Below are 19,898 nucleotides of genomic sequence, written 5' to 3' on the forward strand. Positions count from 1 at the left end.
TACGCCTGCGTGTGGTTCCCCGTGTTTATCCTACTTGGGTTTAAAAGGCTCCCCGTAGCCGTGGGGTAGGAAGTTTTGATAAAATTTGAACAACTTTTAGCCACTATTCTTCACATGCGTTTCCTGCTTTGTTCTTTCCACCTTCTTGTCAGTCCACAATCACGCATGTGGTAGGTTACGTGACACCGTCTGACCTTTCATCGAGCCCCGTTCATTTTGTGCAACTTCCTTTTCTTCCTTTGTGCTGTAGCTTGAATGATTTCTATTGAACTATCTCACGTTCACCAAATTGTTTTTCATTTGTGTGCAGTCCACTTGTAATCCCATCCTCGGACTATTGTTGTCCTCAAAACTAACTGTATTTTTCAGTTTTAGGGCTTCCATTTGGTTATTTTTAGTTTACATGTCTTTCCTGACGTTCTTCCTTTCTTCACCCTTGACCTCCATCTTTTCTTGTAAATGCTTTAATTCATAATTGTTACCTGAAAGTTCTTGTCTCTTCATTCCAACAGCTACGTCATCTCTGGGTCTGTTTCTATTGATTTTTCTCCTTCTTGACAGCAGGTGACATTTTCCCATTTCTCTGCATGTCTAGTCATTTTTGTGTGTGTATTGGACATTGTGATTGATCCACTGTAGAGATTTTGCGTTCTGTTATCTTCCTCTGAAGAGTGTTGAGCTTTGTAGTGGACAGTGCTATCACTGGTGGGTTACCTTGGCTTCACGTCTTGTCATGATGAGTCTATTTCAGTTCTGCCCTTGGGCCTTGGATGGAGCTCTCAATCTTAAGATAGGGAGCTCTCAATCTCGATCCTTTGTTCTAAGACGTAGCCCATCTCAGGATTCAGGTGAGACTCTGAGCTGTTCACTGAGCCCCTGCAACCTGGCAAGATGCAAGTGTCATCCTGTCTCCCCAGCACCAGGCAGTGGCTGAAATTTCTCCGCTCACATCTTTCAACCTTCCAGCTGCAGTTTGCCCCTGAACTCCTTGGTGTCTTGCCGTGTTTCTGCAGTTCACTAGTCTGCTGAGGTTGCGACGGGATTTTCTACTCGGAATTTTCAACTCCTGCCCCTGTGGCCTTTCATTGAGGATTCTGCGCCTCCATTCCAGCTGCCCTGGGCGCCCCAGACTCTGACCTTTGACTCCTCAGCCCAACCGGTTGTCACTTTCTCTTTGAGGTCTGCATCCCTGCATGTTGAAATTTGAGAAGTACCCTCAGGGTACCGCCCCCCGCCCCCCAAAAAAGATAAATGAGAATGGTCTGTGGCAAACCAGAATGTGTAGCCCCTCTTTTTTTTTTTTTTTTTTTGGTAGCCCCTCTTTAATAAGCTACTGAAGTTAGAATAACGAGCTTCAGCAAAACAGATAACCAAACCGCCTTTTGTTAGAAATGATGATCATTAGCGTACACAGCTGCATCGTGTTGGATACCTGCTCTGTAGTGGGTATTGTTTTAAATGCTTTACGTGTATGGATTCACGTGGTCCTCTCCTAGGAAGGAGTTATTGTCACTATTCCCTTTTTACAAGTGAGGAAACCAGGGCACAAAGAGTTTCGGGAAGCCTCTTAACATCATGCCGTTAATAAGTGGACAATTTGAGTCTGAACTCAGAGTCCTAGAAGGAACCCAGAAATAGAGCAACCCTTGGAGATGGGGAGAGATGGAGAAGGCAGGGAAACAGAAAGAGAGAGGCGGGTGGAGAAAGACAGAAAGCAGCTCAAGCAGCTCAACAGATGGGAGTTGGGTGGGTGTTGCTGGCCCAGGGTCTCGCAGGGACCCTGGCTTGTACATTGTAGTCACGCCTCTGTCGGTGGGACACAGTGGAGGCAGGAGAAACGTGGTGGGGTTATAACCCTTCCTGTTATTTTCATAGCGACAAGAACGCAGCAGAGGGAACCGCATGTGCCCCAAGACCCCTGAGAGTACCGAGAGCTGGGGAGGGCTCTAGGGCCTCCACAGCCCATGGGAAGGTACGGCTCCTTCAAACCCAGAACATGAGCCCATGAGGAAGCAGAACCCCAGCTGCCACCCGGGTTGTGTGTATCTATCTGTTATAGGTACATATCCATGAAGAAACTCTTCCAGGTTCTGTCTAGTTGGGCGTCTTCCTTTGTAATAAAGAGAAGTCCTTGTTTTTATGGCTACGTACGCTTCTGTTGACAGGATATCCCAGGGTGTTTGCCTCATTTCTCATCGATGGCTTGTGTTTCGTTACCCCGTGTGTTCGGTGCCCTTGTCTTTGTATCTTAAACACTTACTCTTCCCCCGATGCCTTCTGATATGTCGTATGAGGAGTCAAAGGCGTTGAATGCAGGTTGCCGAACAGCTCTCCAGGAATGTGGCACTGGTCACGGCCACCACGAGTGGACCACTTGCCCTTGTCCTCCACTGTGTGTTTCCATGTAGAGCTATTCATCTGGGTGATGGTTTGGCCACTGGGTGACGCCGTTTGGCCTGCGGGGGACTGGCAAGGATGCCGTGTGCCGAGGGATGCAGGTATTGCAAGGTTTTGGAGCTCCAGGTGGAGACATCTCTCTGTCTGGGTAATCAGGCCGCCCAGCTCCGTGTGTCCTGAGCTGACCTCCTTACCTGGAATTCCCCTTCCAGGACTTGGCCGGTTACACTTTGGAGTTGATTCAGCCCTTGTCTTTTTCCAGCCTCATGTTTGCATCACTCCTCCTCCCCATGCCTGCAGATAAGCCTGGGCGTGGACGGGGAGGGTGCAGCTCGGGGAGTTTTCAGGGCTTGGTACGCTCCTTCCTTGGCATTTGCGTAATCACCATCCCAGGCGTGGGCTTCTGCCCGCCCGTCAGACGCCCGCCCTGACTTGTCCTCAGGGTGTTCCTGTTTCGAGTACCTGATTGATGACGCCTTTTCACGTATCCACTTCGGAGACCTGCTGAAGGGAGCACAGGGCAAGTCGTGATGGCACGCGTTTCCTAAATGTCCCGCCGTAGAGCTGGCTTCCCAGCGTAGGTTTTCCAGGGGTGGACCTGTCACTGGGAACCTCGCCCTATACAACGACCCTCCCCATTTGGAGCGAATGCCACAGATCACCTGCTTGTAAAATTAAACGTGAGAGGACGTTAGGATTCCTTTAGGGAAACGAGTCGTAAAAAGCCCGGTCTCCTGGAAGGCACATGCTTTCTCTGTACCCAGTGGTGGCTTGAGGGGTCACCATGCAGGATCTGCTCACCTGGCAGGTATGTCTAAACCCCTTTGTCTCTCTATACGTTACTGTTATTTTTTAAATTGCTACAGTTTAGTGTTTAGTACAGTTTAACGTTTACAGAAAATTGAGGACAAAATACAGGGAATTCCCAATACCTGCCCCACAGTTTCATCTGTTATTAACATCTTGCAGGAATACACCACATCTGTTACAACTGATGAACCAGTATGCACACATTACTAACTAAGGTCCGCAGTTTACATTAGGGGTCACGCTTGCTGTTATACGTTCTACGGGTCTGGACCAATGTATGATGACGTGTATCCACCATTATAGTAGTGTACAGGGTAGTTTCACTGCCCTAAAAGCCCTCTATGTTCTGCCTGTTTATCCCTCCAACCCCTGGCAACCACTGATCCTTTTATTTTTGTATGTATTTTAATTTGTTTTTTTTTTTTTAGCACCGATCCTTTGACTGTCTCCACAGTTGTGCCTTTTCCAGAAAGTCGTAGAGTTGGAATCACAGTCTGTAGCCCTTTCAGATGGGCTTCTTTTACTCAGTCATAGGCATTTAAGGTTCTTCCCTGTCTTTTCATGGCTTCAGAGCTCCTTTCTTTTTAGCACCGAATACCTATTTTTATAAAGGACAAAATTCCCCCTAAGGATTTTAAATGCTCATGGGCAAGCCCGACCGCATACAGCGCTGGGCGGTAGGTGGGTGTACCCAGAGGAGAGGGAGTTGCAGGGTACAGTGTCTTCAGTTTTTTATTTTTATTTATTTTTTTAAACAGAGAACAGGAATAGTTATTTATTTATTTATTTTTAAATTTATTTATTTATGTTGGGTCTTCGTTTCTGCGTGAGGGCTTTCTCCAGTTGCAGCGAGCGGGGGCCACTCTTCATCGCGGTGCGCGGGCCTCTCACTATCGCGGCCTCTCTTGTTGCGGAGCACAGGCTCCAGACGCGCAGGCTCAGTAATTGTGGCTCACGGGCCCAGCCGCTCCGCGGCATGTGGGATCCTCCCGGACCGGGGCACGAACCCGTGTGCCCTGCATCGGCAGGCGGACTCTCAACCACTGCGCCACCAGGGAAGCCCCGCGTGTTCAGTGTTTGAAAACGGCAGCTGTTAGGTTGCCCCCAAAGGAAGGTCAGGGTGAGGGTGAGGCTTAGAGGTAAGAGGTTGGCGGTGGTCCGATTGGACGGCCAAGACTTGGTACATCCCCGCCTGGGCTGGAGGGCAGAGTCCTCCTGAGTCGCTGGGTATTCAGCCGCTGCACCCACCTGTGTTCCCACCTGGATGCGTCTTCTGCTCTCTGAGGCTGTTTCCTCTCTCTCGTCTTCCGTCGGGGGGCCTCACGGAGGCGACCCCTGCCCGCCAACCGGCGGGACCACCTAGGGCCGGGGTTTGGAACAGCCGGGAGCGGCCGGATGACTGATAGCGCATCCTCAGCTCTGCGGATGTGGCAGTTGGGGGACCCTTTCCCAATTCCCCCCGCCCCCCGTAACGGGGATGTGGCTTGTTGTACAGGTTAATTACCCCGAAGATGATGGTGTGGTTTTAGCCGTGCATCCCTCGGGCAGGCTATGTAACGAGAGAAGAGATAACAAGTGTGGTCCAAAGACAAAAAAAAAAAAAAAAAGAGCTCCACCTCCTGGCTGCTTTCTGGAAACGTTCTGTCTGTGAAACCGCGTTCGGGCGGCCGGTGAGGGGCCCCCAAAGGCCACGCCAAGCCTGTCCCGCGGGGACCTGCTCCTGCCCCGAAGACAGAGGCACCACGGGCATCCGAGCCCAGGGCAGAAACATGCGTCCCGACAGCTCCTGGCCACGGTCCAGCGCCAGGTGTGTTCGGCCCACGCCTGCGTCTGTTCCGTGATGGATCGACTGCCCTGGACGTGTCCGTAGCTTCAGCAGTGATGGCCCGGCGGAAACACGGTGGAGGGGATCTGTTGGCTCTGTTTCTCACACTCTGGACCCCCCTTGTGCCTCCAGAGAGGGGACGTGGCCTGGGAGCTGCCCTTGAGAGCCTGTTGACCATTTTTATGTTTTGGGCAAAGCCGGGGATCACGTCTGCTGGGTGGGGAGACAGGGTTTCCACCTGACCTGGCCGGGAGGTGGGAGGGAAAGTCCCAGGAAGATGCCGCTGCTTTTTCAGGGCAAGCTGAGGCCTGCGACCGCGTTCCCCACGGCTAGAGATTTGCAGAAGCAGCATCGTCATCCGTTTCTCAGGGAGGGCTTAGTTGCTCCGCGGCACGTGGGATCTTCCCGGACCGGGGCTCGAACCCGTGTCCCCTGCATCGGCAGGCGGACTCTCAACCACTGCGCCACCAGGGAAGCCCCAAGGAAGTGAATTGTGACACCTGCTACCACGTGGGTGAATCTTGAGCTTGTGATGCTTGGTGAAATAAGGCAGACGCAAAGGACAAATTCCGAAGGTGCCACTTCCGTGAGGTCCCTAGAGGAGTGAGATTCATACAGACAGAAAGTAGGACGGTGGGTGTCAGGGGCTGGGGGGTGTGGGCAGGAGACGGGGAGTGAGTTTTGAATGGGGACAGAGTCTCAGTTGGGGATGATGGAAAGTTTCTGGACCTGGATGTGTTTTTGTAACCACCAGCCTCTTGCCTCTGGGGTCCCTGGGCTCATCCTGGTGACCTCTTTGAGTAGAACCGAGAATGACCCCCTAGGACTCGAACTCCGGTGTTCTCCACAAGACGTGTCACCCCCAGCAGCCCTGGGAGGACGACCAGTCCCCGTGGAGACACCCCTGTCCTGTGGTCGTGGCCACGGACTTCTTTGGGAGGGAGCCAGCACCTGCTCTGTGGCTGCCCCTGCAGGTAACAAGATTCAGGTTTCAGATTCAGGTTTCTCCACACAGGTTTCCTCCGTGACTCACCCCAACCCCTAGGCCGGCCCCTTTGCACGTCCTGGGTCTGGCTGAGGTCCCAGAGTTGGGCGCCCCGTCCTCTCACCCCCCAGCATTTCCTCTGCGAGCTTCTACACTTGGGGTGCTGCCCATTTCCCATCCGTTTGTCTGTAACCTTGGTGCCTCAGCGGACAGGTGGCAGGAGCCCCCTTTTAACCTTTAATGCTTCTGATTCAAAGTGGAATTTCCAAAGGCCCAAACTCACATTAATTTTCGAAAGCTCCCCTTGTAAAGCATGTCGACAGGGGATTCATAGCCAGTAACAAAATATTTTATATTTGAAATGGAAATGCAGGGCGTCACCATCTCTGGGATACAGCCAAAATACGAAGAGAATTTATGTTGCTCTAGGCTCTCGTACTCGTATGAAATGAAAAAACAAAATTATGGCTGGGCACCCAGGGCGTGAAGTAAAAATTAGGAAGCACGAATATGAACGTACTCATAGTGCGCAGAAATAAAGCCCCAAGTGGGAAGAGCAGAGAAGCCACAAACCAAGTCAGTAATAGTTTCCTTCAAAAACTAATGAATGGATAATCACCCAGCAAACAGTTGTTCATCTTTCATCGCACAAGATGCAGGAGCAAATTAGTGTGGCCTTGGAATGAGAAAGGGAAAATATTGGGAAACCCAATAAAATATTGGGAAACCCAATAAAAATAGGGTTTACGTTTGGACAAAAGGGAATTTATTCTTGACTCTGGGCAGTACTCTTTGATTATCTGTTGCAAAAGGATGTCTCACTCCTCAAAACGGGATTTTCCCAGATTGATGCAAATAGCATTGGAGATCACACACAGATCAGCGACACGTTGAAAGACCAGAGGTCACAACTCTCCCCCAAAAGGCTGCTGCCTGTAGTAAAGTTCCTAAGTACTCTTTCCAAACCTCCAAGGATGATGGAGATCAAGGATCTGCAAGCTTCAGACCCTGAGCTAAATCTGGCCCTCTGCCTTTTTTTGGCAAATAAAGTTTTATTGAAACAGCCACACCCGTTCATTTACTTACTGTCTGTAGCTGTGTTTGCCCGAGGTCAACAGAGTGAAGACTCTGTTGAAGAGTCTGAGTTACTCTGTTCTCAGAGTGAAGACTCAGAGAAGAGACTGTATGGCCCACAAAGCCAAAAGCATTTACTCCTCGGCCCTTTGTGCAAAATGTTTCCCAGCTCTTGATCTGTAGCGTTCAAAGGGGTCATGGCCACCAAGCTTACTTTATGTGTTACATATACTTTTCTTCCTAACTGTGCAATTTCCAAAGCAAAGTTATAGCTCAACTTGCTTACTAACCTAGATCCAGAATGTTTAGCTTAACTCTAGCTATTGAATAGACTCCCAGGTTAAAAAATACCCTCTGACATGATTACATCTTCACTTCCTTACAGAAGAAATCATATTTCTCTCAGAAGATAACAGTAAAGCATTCAGGATCATTTACTATCCATTCATTACTAAACTTCTGAAGAAATTAATTTTGTAGCAGCAGCTGGAAGGGTGGCAGGTGGTCTGTCTACACCTGAAGCATGAATTGAATGGATAACAAGTGAGTTTCCAGGCCTGAGGCTGGTTGATTGGTTCTGGCTGCCTGATACTGTGAGATGAGAACGATGCTTCAGCAAGGGAGACTGCGATTGATTGGTGATGTCTGCTGTGGTCATGGGGAAAGGACTGTGGCCCATATGCTACAGTCTTTTTTCTTCTTCTCTTATACATTTATTAGTTACTTTTTTAAATGAAAGTATCGTTGATTTACAATGTTGTGTTAGTTTCAGGGATACAGCAAAGTGGTTCCGTTTTCCCTCTCTCTATACACACGTATATATGTTCTTTTTCAGATTCTTTTCCATTATGGGTTACTATGAGATACTGAGTATAGTTCCCTGTGCTCTACAGTAGGTCCTTGCTGTTTATCTATTATATGTATAGTATATGTTACTCCCAAATTTCTAATTTATCCCTCCCTCCACCTCATAATTGGTATGAGACAGTTATGACCTCATAATTGTCTCATAACCACAATGAACCGTAAATCTCTGAAAGCACTGGAAGCAGCCACCAGCCAGCACCAGAGCCGTTTGGCTGGTTCTTGGGGGACGTTCCCAAGCCTTAGCCGCTGCTGGCGCTGAGCGGGCACTTGACAACTGAATTATTTTCGAAGATAATCAGATAAGTTTGGTTCTTGCTTGCATGGAGTTTATATTGTAGCTGGAGAGGAAGGTTAATCGAGTAACAGTGCACTTGTCTGAGTTAGCAAAATTGTGATAAACGCTGTAAGCACCGTCCTTAAAGCAGCTACGTTAAAAGATCCGCTTTCGTCCCCTCGCACGATGCTGTGTCTGCTTTCCCACCCTCCTGTGCAGTTTCCTCTTTCTTTACTGCCCCTTTCATGCCGGACCCCTTTGTGTGTCACCCTAGCATCTCACACAGCACCCCTCTCCCGGGCATTGCATGCACACCCATGGTGCTGATTCTCCCTGATGCAGTTTTCTCGGAAACTCCTGCCAGCTAGACCTCTGTGCCCACGCAGCACATTCAGGGCTGGACGCGACGTATTCCTTGTCCCTGATTTGGTCAGTGGTGCCGCCACCTCCCAGCTGGAGGCTAGACGCCGGGCTTTCCCTGGTGGGTTTTGCTCCTCATCAGTCCTCTTTCTGCAGCCAGTAGCTGAGCGCTGTGTCTTCCTCCTAAACGTCTCTCCAAAGCATTCACTTCTTTTTCTGTGCTCCTGCCACTACTCCACCTGTTCGCTACCTGGTCCATAACCCATCCTCCTGGCTGGCCTCCCATTTCTGGGCTGCCCAAGGTGTGGACTTACCTGCTTAAACCCCTACGGGTGGAGCCCCTCCATGCTTCTCCCACCAGCTCTAGACTTGAACATGAGCTCTCTCCTCCTGCTGTTGACCTACTCACCCTACACTTCTCAGCCTCCACAGCAGACCCTGAAGGAGGTGTCCTAAACCCAGGTGCCTCCACTCCTTCCTCCCTGACCCTCTTCCATCTCGCCCACCTCACACATTGTACTGTGGTTTGTGTAACTGTGTCACCAATTTCCTAGTCCTCTGCATGGTCCCTGGCGCATCGTGGACACACAAAAAATGTGCTGGCCAGAAGAATGCAGGGTGGAGAACGTCTTGTACTTTGTGGGATCTCAGTGAATGGCAGATGTCATGACAATGATGGTGACAGTGATGGTGGTGATGAGCGTTGATAACGATCGTGGTGATGGTGATGATAATAGAATGATGATGTTGATGATGATGGTGGTGATAATAGAATGATGATGTTGATGGTGATGGTGATGATGGTGGTGATGGTGGTCATAATAGAATGATGATGTTGATGATGATGGTGGTGATGGTGGTGATAATAGAATGATGATGTTGATGATGGTGATGATGGTGATGGTGATGATGGTGGTGATGGTGGTGATAATAGAATGATGCTGTTGATGATGACGGTGATCATGGTGATGGTGATGGTGATGGTGGTGATTACGGCTCTCTTGTCCACTGTAGTTACTCGCATAGGAAGTCACAGAATTTTGGAGGGGATGCCCAGAGGCACTAATGGGCGTCCTGGGGATGACCAGCTAGCTGCTGGAACTATCTCACTTGTGTCTCTCCTCTACGATATGCTTTTTCCGCTGTGTTACAGGAGAGACTCATTAATTCTGTGGCTTCACCGTGTCCTGTGATGGTATCGTATTTAATTTAATTGTCAGAAGGGATGTCAGGAGAAGCTCATTTGAGCTGTCTCTTTGACCTACGACATGGTATTTCCTCAATTTTTGCCTCTTCTCTCCTGAGCTGAAATGTTGCAGCTTTTGCTCAACTGAGAGAACAGTCTTTTCCTCTGATATCCCCAGAAATGAATTAATTCATGTACGTCTTCATTTCATCGATACCTTTGTCCCTCGATAAGGACGTTGCTGGTAAGAAATTTTATCTCATATCGCTTTTGTCACTTTTCAGCCTTGCTTTTGCATAGAGCATTTATCAGGCATATTCCTGGTCACCATGGTAGCTGGCTGTGCTTTGCGTTGATTAAAATACATCTTTCAGGACAACATAAAAAAAGAAACTCCCCCACTACTTCTTAATTTTCTTATATTAGAACCGCAGTTGTAACCTTACCTCTCCATTCTTCCTACGGCTGGGATTTTCATGACATAAAATACTTACTTTGAAAGCCCTTTCTCAATGAAATCAATTGCATCCCAGATAACTTTTGCACTGGGTACATGGGCACTGAGACAGGACACTTCCGCCCAGGAAATGTAAGTCAGAGAAAATCAATTTTCTCCTTATTCTGTTCGGAAAAGAACAATCTGAAGGTTGCAGAGGGATTCGGGGCGGGGGGGGGATGGTTGCTCTTGTCTTTTGTTTTTTCTGAGTCCTGTTTTGTCCAAATCTGAATTACGTGAATTCTGATAAGCAAATACCTCCTGTCAGACCTCCCTTCCCGCCCCTCATGGAAAGTGTTTGACAGGGAAAGAAACTTTGCCCACATCTGTTAGCCACATTTCTAGTGCACGCATCTCCTCACTGATGCTTTAATTCGGGATGTGACTGCCGTGATACCATGCAAAGGTAATGACGGACACATTCTCGGGATAATTCATGAGGTCCACTCTTCGTGGAAACATCCTTGCTCTACTCAATGGTCCACAGACTATTGTGCGGCCCCTTCGTCTGAGTCTCTTCCCCTGCTGCCAGCTCCTCCCGGAAGCCTAGGGAAGCCGGCCACATCCGACGTATTGCTCCCCACCCGCCTTCCCCGGCTGATGGCAGCCCTCACGCCTGCAGACTCTCGGGTCCTGCCTGCATTCAGCTTCCTTGCTCAGCCAAACAGAGACTGTGGTTGATGGAACCCAAAGAACACTTCTCTAGGGAGCAGGGGTTGTGTTTCTGAATATTTTAATTAAGCCCGTTGAGTCTGGGAGGGCCCACAGGACCTCTTCGTGCATCCCCTGGTCCACGTTCTGCCCTCAAAGGCGATGCTGTTGGCCATCCCAGAAGCATGGTGACACTTCTCCATCCGGCTGACTTGCCCATGGAGCTGGGCAGGTGTCAGCCACCTGTCACCCCTCCAAATTTGCACAACCAGGCTCTTAACCTAATCGTGCACCCGTTGGGTTGGAACTTCCCAGAAGTCCCATCATGCTTGGCATCTTGGTTGCTTCCCTTTGCAGCTGTGGGCAGCTGCAAAGCTGGGGCTTGACCTGGGCATAACAGAGATGTTTCATGGCTCAGCCCTCTACTTCTAAGGAACATATGGTGTCATGGGGGAAACATATGGTGTCATGGGGGAAACATATGGTGTCATGGGGGAAACATATGGTGTCATGGGGGAAAGACACTGATGGCGATCTTGCTTTCACCCGTTATGCCCCTCCGTCATTCACACCCATTCTTTGTCTGCTACTCTTGTGGCTTTTAGATGCTCTGAATTGGGCACCCCCTGATTCTCCTGTTACTGAACCAAACTTTGGTCCACTCGCCCGTGGGCCATAAAGCCAATCTCCTGACACGGTCTTGTGGTGAAGGAAAGTGCAGCACTTACTGCAGGCCCCAAACAAGGAGAAGAACAGGCAGCTCTTCGCAAACGTTCTTGATGTACTTGGACTTCCCTGGTGGTGCAGTGGTCAAGAACCCTCCTGCCAATGCAGGGGACATGGGTTCAATCCCTGGTCCGGGAAGATCCCACATGCCGCGGAGCAACTAAGCCCGTGTGCACAACTACTGAGCCTGTGTGCCACAACTACTGAAGCCCGTGTGTCTAGAGCCCGTGTTCTGCAAGAAGAGAAGCCACCACGAGAAGCCCGCGCACCGCAACAAAGAGTAGCCCTGCTTGCTGCAACTAGAGAAAGCCCGTGCACAGCAACGAAGACCCAACGCAGCAGGAAAAAAAAAAAAGTCCTTGATATAATCCATTGTCTAGAAGCTCACGCCTGTTACCAGCATGTTAATCACTCATCCCTGTTTATCCTAATCAGTTTCTGCCAGGCTGCTTGATGGATTTTCCAATGAGGAAGGCACGTTGCATGTTCTTTAGAAACGTCTTAGTGCATGAGGGCACAGGAAACTTCTGTTGAACGAAAGGTGATGACCCAAGGATATCTGAAAATCCATCCCATCATCTGAACACATAACAATGAGACGGGAAAGGTCAGATGCAAAATGCAACAGGAAGACGACTGCCCCTCGATTGGTAATGCCGGAGTCGGCGTGTCAGGCACAGTCTTTGCCCCAAGCAAATAATCCGAAGGCGACGGCTCTTAACTGTGGGCTCTGGGTTCAGTTTGCTCAGAGTCTTTTCTGCCAAGTACAGGGTGCTGCGGTCCTTGTCACAGACCGAGTGTTTTCATACGTTGTGACTGCAAATAGGGATCCAGGGCAGGAATCTTCCCGTTATTTTATTTATTGCAAGGAACGCAATTAATAAACTTTTTATACACACACACACACACACACACACACACACACATCATCTCTTCTTTATCCATTCCTCTGTCGATGGACATTTAGGTTCTGGGGGTGGGTCTTTAATCCAGTATAACTGGTGTCATTATAAGAAGAGGAGACACAGAGAAAGAGATGCTGAGAGGAGAAGCCATGTGACGATGGAGCAGAGATTGGAGAGATGTGTCTACAAGCCAAGGACCAGCAAGGATGGCCAGCAGCCCCCGGATTCTGGAGAGAAACCTACAACAGATTCTCCCCTGGAGCCTCCGGAAGGAACCAGCCCTGCCCACACCTTGATCTGAGACGTCTGGTCTCCAGAACTGAGAGAAGGTACTTTTCTGTTGGTTTCAGCCATCTGGTGTGTGGTCATGTGTGATGGCGACCCCGGGGAGACTAATACAGGTGTACGCACTCAGTGGCTCATCAAACTGCATGGCTTGGCCGCATCTGTGTTCAGGGCAGTAATGTTACGTGAACGACATCCAGTGAGTGCTCGCCATTTCTCTGTGTTCTCGGGGGGAATCCACTGCGTTGCTCTCCCAGACACACCATGTATGGTATTTGATGTTGGCTGTTAGACTCACTGGGCTGAAATGCTTACCCTCCATCATCCTCCGACGACCTTCCATCTACAGAGCAGGCTCTGGTTTGTTAGCGGGATGCAGCGTATCCGGGGCTTTCAGGTCTGTCTTCTCACTCAATTCTCTGCAGATGTTGAGAGAAAGGCCCTGTTAATATCCCAGTTTATCAACCGTGGGAACACTGGGGCTCCTGTGATGATGAATAAGGGAGTGGGCTTTTATACCCAGATCTTCTGCCCTCCCTAATCAACAAGCGCTTCCTCAACCTGGCTGTGCATCCAGTTCAGTCCAGACAGCCCATAAAAACACACATTCCTGGGCCCCGTCCTCTGAGAGTGACCTGGGTAGGTATCAGGTCGACAGTATTTTTAAGAAGTTCCTCCAATGATTCTATCGCTGGCCCCACAGAGGCGCTCAGGGAAAACACTGAGATTGTTTGCAATTTCGTCATCACCTCTCTGGGTTAACGAGAGCCTTGGTCTCATTTCTGGAAGAAGGAAAGAATTCAAGAACCGTTTGCACGTGCACTATGCCCGATATTCAAGCACAGTGTTACAAAAGTAAGATGAGTGTTTATTTGCATGTCCCGTGACACATCAGACGTGGTTTCAGGAGTCAGTTTGCAACAGCACGGAAATCATGGACCAGCTTAAACTGGCTTTGCCTCGTTAAATAGGTTGTTGATTAATCAAACTGAAACAGCACCAGCTTCATCTGGTTTCGCCTCATTTAATAGGTCGTTGATTCATCAATCCCCGAGTTATTTTACAGAGACAGCACTGCACATGCTCAAGACGGGAACCCATGTTACTAGGGTGATCTCGGAGCCAAGAATCTTCAGTCCCCAAAACTTAAGGACTAGAAATGTTACCACTGGAGCCCTTTACGAAGCGAGAACTCCTTCAATAAGGAAAATCTGGCTTCCATCTGCAGGAGTAGCTCATATGGCCTGATTGGAGACTAGCCAATCAGCTTCCAAGCTTGAAACTCCCTGACCCCTTAAAGTTCACTCCGGACGCCCAATCCTGGAGACGCGTTTGTGGGTCCGGGCTGCTGCTGGTTGAGCTGACGGTGAAGCACTTCGTCTTCTGGGAAAGCTTGTGCCATTGCATTGGCTTCTATGCACGTCGGGCGGTGAGCCTTTGCTCGGTGACAAGTCTTGGGGCGCTCATCACATGCTGAGTCACCTAAAGATACTGCATCTCGGTCAGTGTGGCCACCACCAGCCCCACCGGCCGGGTGAGAGGTCTGAGACGTGTGTGCAGGAGGGATGACAAGGCGCTGGTGCCGTTTTTCATGACGCTGTTGAGTCGGATCCTGTACCGTCACTGGGATGCAAAGGTAAGAGTGCGGGTGCCTTTCTGTGTGCAGCCTGGGCTGGATTTCCACGTGCTTTTCTACAGAGGCACGTTCAATCCCGTTCAGCCTCACGGAGGGAAGGGAGGCTTACACTCTCCCTAGCTCAAATAGGGTCACCCCCGGGGGAAAAGCAAGAACAATTAAGACTCCAACAGCAGTCTCCACGAATTGTTGCCAAACTTGAATCTGGTGGAGCTGGATGGAATATGACACCCCAAAGCCTCCTGCACCCACCTGCCCATCTTTGTTTTGTGCCCCATCTTTGCCATCCAGCCCAGGCTGTGGTCACCCATGGACTTGGTCAGACAGCCTGGGAGAGAAATGGGCTGAATTCTTAATGAGTTGGACCATTGTCAGAGCAAGGTGGGGAATCCAGGCTAAATACCATCTGGAAATGAAGATGCAGTTTTCTAATTACTGGAATCTATGTCTTTCGGTGTATCAGTTTGAGGGGAAATCATGATATTTTTAGCTCACTTTGCCATTTGTGCTATATTTGGAACTCTGTAAAAATACTGAATCAAGTTCACCTGAAACTAATAGACTATACAGCAACTATAGTTCAATTAGAAAACCCTGTGGCTTTTAAAACTTGAAGGTAACTGATTAAGACCTGAAACTTTCCCAAGACAGTGAGTGTATTATCCTAGCAGAGTAGCTGGACTTAACACTTTCCTGGTGCCTGTGTCATAATCTTGTATGGGGCCTTTGGCTGCGTGTGTTAAACATTTCCTAAACGATGGGTCCCATCTGCCCTTCTTGTCCCCCCCCCCCCCCCGCCGAAAGCCATTCTGGTTGAGTATCTGGTGAAAATCTGGCTTTGAAGCAAGGCACTGCCCTTCTCTTCCATGCTTCCAATTCCCCATCAGACCCTCAGCCCACCGGCTGTGTTCCCCAGCAAGTAACTAATAGACGATTCTCCATGACTCAGTTTCTCCGAGTCCAAATCTGGTCACCCCAGACCTTCTCTGCAGATGCATTTAACCCGGAGAAGACTCTACCGCGTTTCATGTTTTATGTCCACGTGCTTCTCCTGTGTAAGTCCCCTGAGGGCAGGGTCTGCGCCCCCTGGGGTACATGGGGAAATTCAGAGGATGCCCAGCTACCCAAGCCTGTTCGCTAGCCGCGTCGAGGGCGGCGCTTGCAGATAATTGTTACCAAAGCGAACCCGAGTCCCGTGCTCAGCAAAGCCCAGCTCCTGACCCCGGGTTGTGATGAAGGGAAGAGCAGCGTTGATCTGCAAGACGCCCCACGTGCGGCCAAGTCTAGAGAAGGGTGGCTCGCGCTGAAGACGCGAACTCCCCGAGGGCCTTCAGGGAAAGGCTTTAAACCAGGGTCGAGGGAGAGGGTTTCGGGTGCGAGGTCAGCTCGTGGACCTTCTTCGGCTTGGTTGGTGGGGGACCAGGCGTCGGCGTCGTCAACCTTCTGATTGCAGCCACCTAGGGTCTCCGTGCTGGTGGGCGGCACGCAGGTAACTTCTCCCACCTGGCGGGGCTTTCGGTCTCTGCAAAGCAACGCAAAGGACGTGGCTCAGAATCTGATCTGTAGCCCTTAGGGAGGAACTGAAAGCCCTTGACTCTGCTTAATGTCTAAACTATTACTGTCTTGTCCTTTGTTTGTATATTTTCTCACTTCTCTGATTAAATTTTCTCTCTGGAGATCCCGGAAGGCCTAGGAGGGTAAAGCTTTTCTTAGAAACAAGAGGCAGGGGCCATGGGGGGAGGGGTCCATTCCCCGGTCTGTCACAACGTCCATAAGTTGTATATTCATGTTCTCATACTCAGGAAACATTAGCTGCTTCCCCAGCCAATGCTCCCAGAGAGAAGGTATCTTTTATCCCATGAAGAAAAAGGGGACTTTTTTTTCCAGTAGAGTTTAATTTTTTTCCCGTCTCTTGTTCGTAGAGACTGGTCTGTTCCTTTTTGTCAGCTCCCACCACCCCCCATCTTTTATTTTTTTTAATCTGTCCCCTGGGGTCTGTCCGTTTCATCCTTGATTTGTTTCCTCTTGCAGTTGTATCCCCTGCCTCAGATGAGGGTCTTCCTCCTTCCATGGCTGCGTCTTTGTTTTCCCTGAGTTCTGTTCTTGTGTTTCATGGGTGGAAACACGGAGGGGTGGATTAGCTGCCCCTCATTTCCGTTCAGGTAAATGCCACTCCTGTGTCCAGTACGCTTTGTCAGCAGAGACGAGATGGCATTTGGCTTAAAAACGCCTCATGAGTTCAACATTTCCCTGCTACAGAAGAAGCGTTAATCACCATTACAGTGTTCCCCAGAGTGGCCAGCTGAATCCTCCCCGTTTGCCCAATTATTAACCAAAACATCACTCCTTTTTTGCCTGGCACGACAACAAAAGCGATAGTTTTATTTAACGAGATTTTAAAATCAAGACGGGAATAAGTTACACGGTTAATGTGACATAGGCTGAGGGAGCTAAAATATGACACAGAAGGGTTTGTTACAGTGGAACACACTTATGTTTTGTTTTATAAGAGAGATAATTGACCAGAAGGAACTAGGAAGGAAAAACATCAAAACCACCAGGCAGGGCTTGTAGACCCCAGGTAACAAACCGTTCTTCAGGGTTGGGCTCCCTCTGCAGACACCAGGCCACTCCGTTTCTGGGCCTGCAGCGTTCATCAGAGTTAGCAAGGATGCTGGCTGAGGTCGATACCAAACATTCTGCAGAGTTCTTCGTGTCCACAATGAGGATACTCTTTATTCTTCCCTGGGTATAAAAGGGTTGTGGGTTTCTCTTGGCCAAAGGTCAGTTCTCTGCTCTCCACATGGAGAGCGCCTTGTTCAAGAAATAGGTTTAAGGCGGGACTTCCCCGGGGGTCCAGTGGTTAGGACTCCACGGTTCCACTGCAGGGGGCAGGGGTTTGATCCCTGGTCGGGGAGCTAAGATCCTGCAAGCCACGGCCAAGAAAAAGAAAAAGAGAAAAGAAATAGGTTTAAAAGAAGGTGATTTTATTCTGCCGTCATGGGCTCATGACAGGGACTCCGAAATCTCATGAGTCATCTGAAATCATGTGCATAAGTTTGTTTCTTGCAAGTAAATAGAATGCCAACTGTCAAGGCATGGGTGGCTTCCGCTTAGGAGTAAACGGTTGTTTACGCATCATGTGTTAGTAACATACAGTACACAAGCCAAATGAGCATCTTCCGAGAGTCTTCAGGAAAGATGTTGATTCTTTACTTTATGAGAACTCGGCTGCAGAGGTAGCTGGCCACGGTCCTGACCTTCAGCTGTGCCCTCAGGCAAGCAGGTCACTGTGTTCCCTGCCTGGGTCCTTGGTCTCTCTAATCAATAGAAATTGATTAGAAGGCAGATGAGGAATTCAGGCGAGGCTGTCTTGGGACTTGTCCTGCAGCGGGAGGGAGTGAAAGCAAGTAACAGGTGCTTTACTCATTCCCTGAGCTGGTTCCTAATGGGCTGAGGGTGGGAGTAGTTGGGTGGGTTGGGATGGAGGGATGGCTTAGGGGGTCTGCCCACCCCTCGGTGGTGCAGTGCGCAGGAATCACGCGCAGGACCCTGCTTTTGCTCCAACACCTCAGAAATGGCAGTTGGGGTTTGGTCTTTTGGTATCTTATTGTTTGTAATTTCCCACAGCTGTGTGCGGTTATTTTTAGTCCCTTCTAGTTTCTTTGTATTTTGCTGCTGGAGGAGAGGTGTGTCCAGGTGCAAGCCCTGCAGCAAAGGGTCCCAGCTCCCAGCCCATCTCAACTGCAGTTCCCCCAATTTCAGGAAGGGGCGTCATGGGTATTGTATACAGTCGGTTCTGGATGTCAGTGCGGTGACTGTATACAGCCAGTTGTGGATGCCACCGTGCTTATTCTCACCTCCTGGTTATAGGTCACGGCTGGTTTTGCGTCGTCCTTTCCCACTGAGTTTGCCATGTGGTGTTCGGTTAGTGATGTTGCAAGCTGTGACTATTCGTATTGACATTTTGGGGCCAAAAGATACGAATGTTTTTGATTCGAATACAAATCACAAAAATGTGACCTTAGCATGGGATTGCTTGCAGGGCATGTACCTGTGCAAATGTATTCTATCATGTCTTCACGGGGCTTTAAAACTTTATCCCATAACTCAATTTTTCACACTTAAATCGCACTTTGTTTTTGATTGACCCTAAAATGAAGTTTGCTGGTGTATTCCACAAATTGCTGTATGGGACCTGCAGGTGTGCTGATTGCTATAATTTTTAAAAGCGTTTGTAAAATCGTGATGTATCTGTTTGCTCTGGCTGCCATAAAATGCCCCAGACTGGGGGCGCTTTTAAACATCAGGCATGTGTCTCTCTCCCAGTCTTGGAGGCTGGAATCTGAGATCCAAGGGTCAGCAGGGCTGGTCCCTCCCGAGGTCTCTCTCTTGGGTTTGTAGCCGGCCTCTCCTCCCTGTGTCCTCACAGGGTCGTCCCTCTCTGCGCGTCTGTGTCCTGATCTCTTCTTATAAGGAAACCTGTCCTTTGGGATCAGGACCCACCCTAGTGACCTCAGTTTACCATCATCCTCTCTTTGAAGACCTTATCTCCAAATAGTGTCACATTCTGAGGTCCTGGGGGCTAGGACTTCAACACGTGAATTTGGAGGGGACAGTTCAGCCTATAGCACATAAAGGGACAATTTAACACAACCAGATACAACCACACCCCTGCGTATGTACGTAGACCCGTCTTTTCACTGTGACTATGTCCCCTTCTCCATTGGGGGTGCACTGGTCCTCATGTGCTTTCCCCAGTGAACCTGAATTTATCACGCACCTCAATTTTATAGCCGGCATCAAAGGCGTTACCAGAATCCCAATGAAATGACTCCTGAAACCTTAGTTTTTCCTACAAATTGGGCGTTTCTATTACAGGCCATTCTGTTCATCTGACTTGGTTTGCTTTTCATGGGTCTGTGCTTCTGTCTTCCCCTGATTTGATCATTCATGGGTTATGCATAGATGATGGGGAAAGAGGAACATCACAGAGGAGAATCAGATGAGTCCGTGCTCCCGGACAGGCAAAGCCAAACTCACCTCATTACATCCTTTATCAGGGTCATCCTTTCTTGTGAGATGCCTACATCTCATGATTCAAAACTAATCGTCGGTGGATTGTTTATGGTTTTTATCCTCCTTAGTATTCTTTTATGTATGGCAGTCATTTCTGAATATATTCTCCTTGCAAAAATGTCATGTATGTCAAAGCTCCATTTCCCTGTTTCCATCCAGTTTTATTTTTTTATAAATTATGTTTAGGTGCATTGGGTCTTCGTTGCTGCGTGTGGGCTTTCTCTAGTTGCAGCGAGCGGGGGCTACTCATAAATACACCCAAAACTACTGAATTGCATGCTTAGAAGGGTGAATTTACCATATGTGAATTATATCTCAATAAAGAAAACCAGAAAGGATAGC

At 49.1% G+C, this 19,898-nt stretch overlaps 1 protein-coding gene across 1 annotated transcript in view; it reads left to right on the plus strand.

Annotated features, from left to right (window-relative positions):
* The window catches only part of LOC101337417 (polyprenol dehydrogenase), a 327,160-nt gene that overhangs the window by 48,686 nt on the left and 258,576 nt on the right, over nucleotides 1-19,898 (plus strand). The gene's annotated exons all lie outside the window — the stretch shown is intronic.

This window comes from Tursiops truncatus, chromosome X, assembly GCF_011762595.2.
Source record: "Tursiops truncatus isolate mTurTru1 chromosome X, mTurTru1.mat.Y, whole genome shotgun sequence".
NCBI lineage: Eukaryota > Metazoa > Chordata > Mammalia > Artiodactyla > Delphinidae > Tursiops > Tursiops truncatus.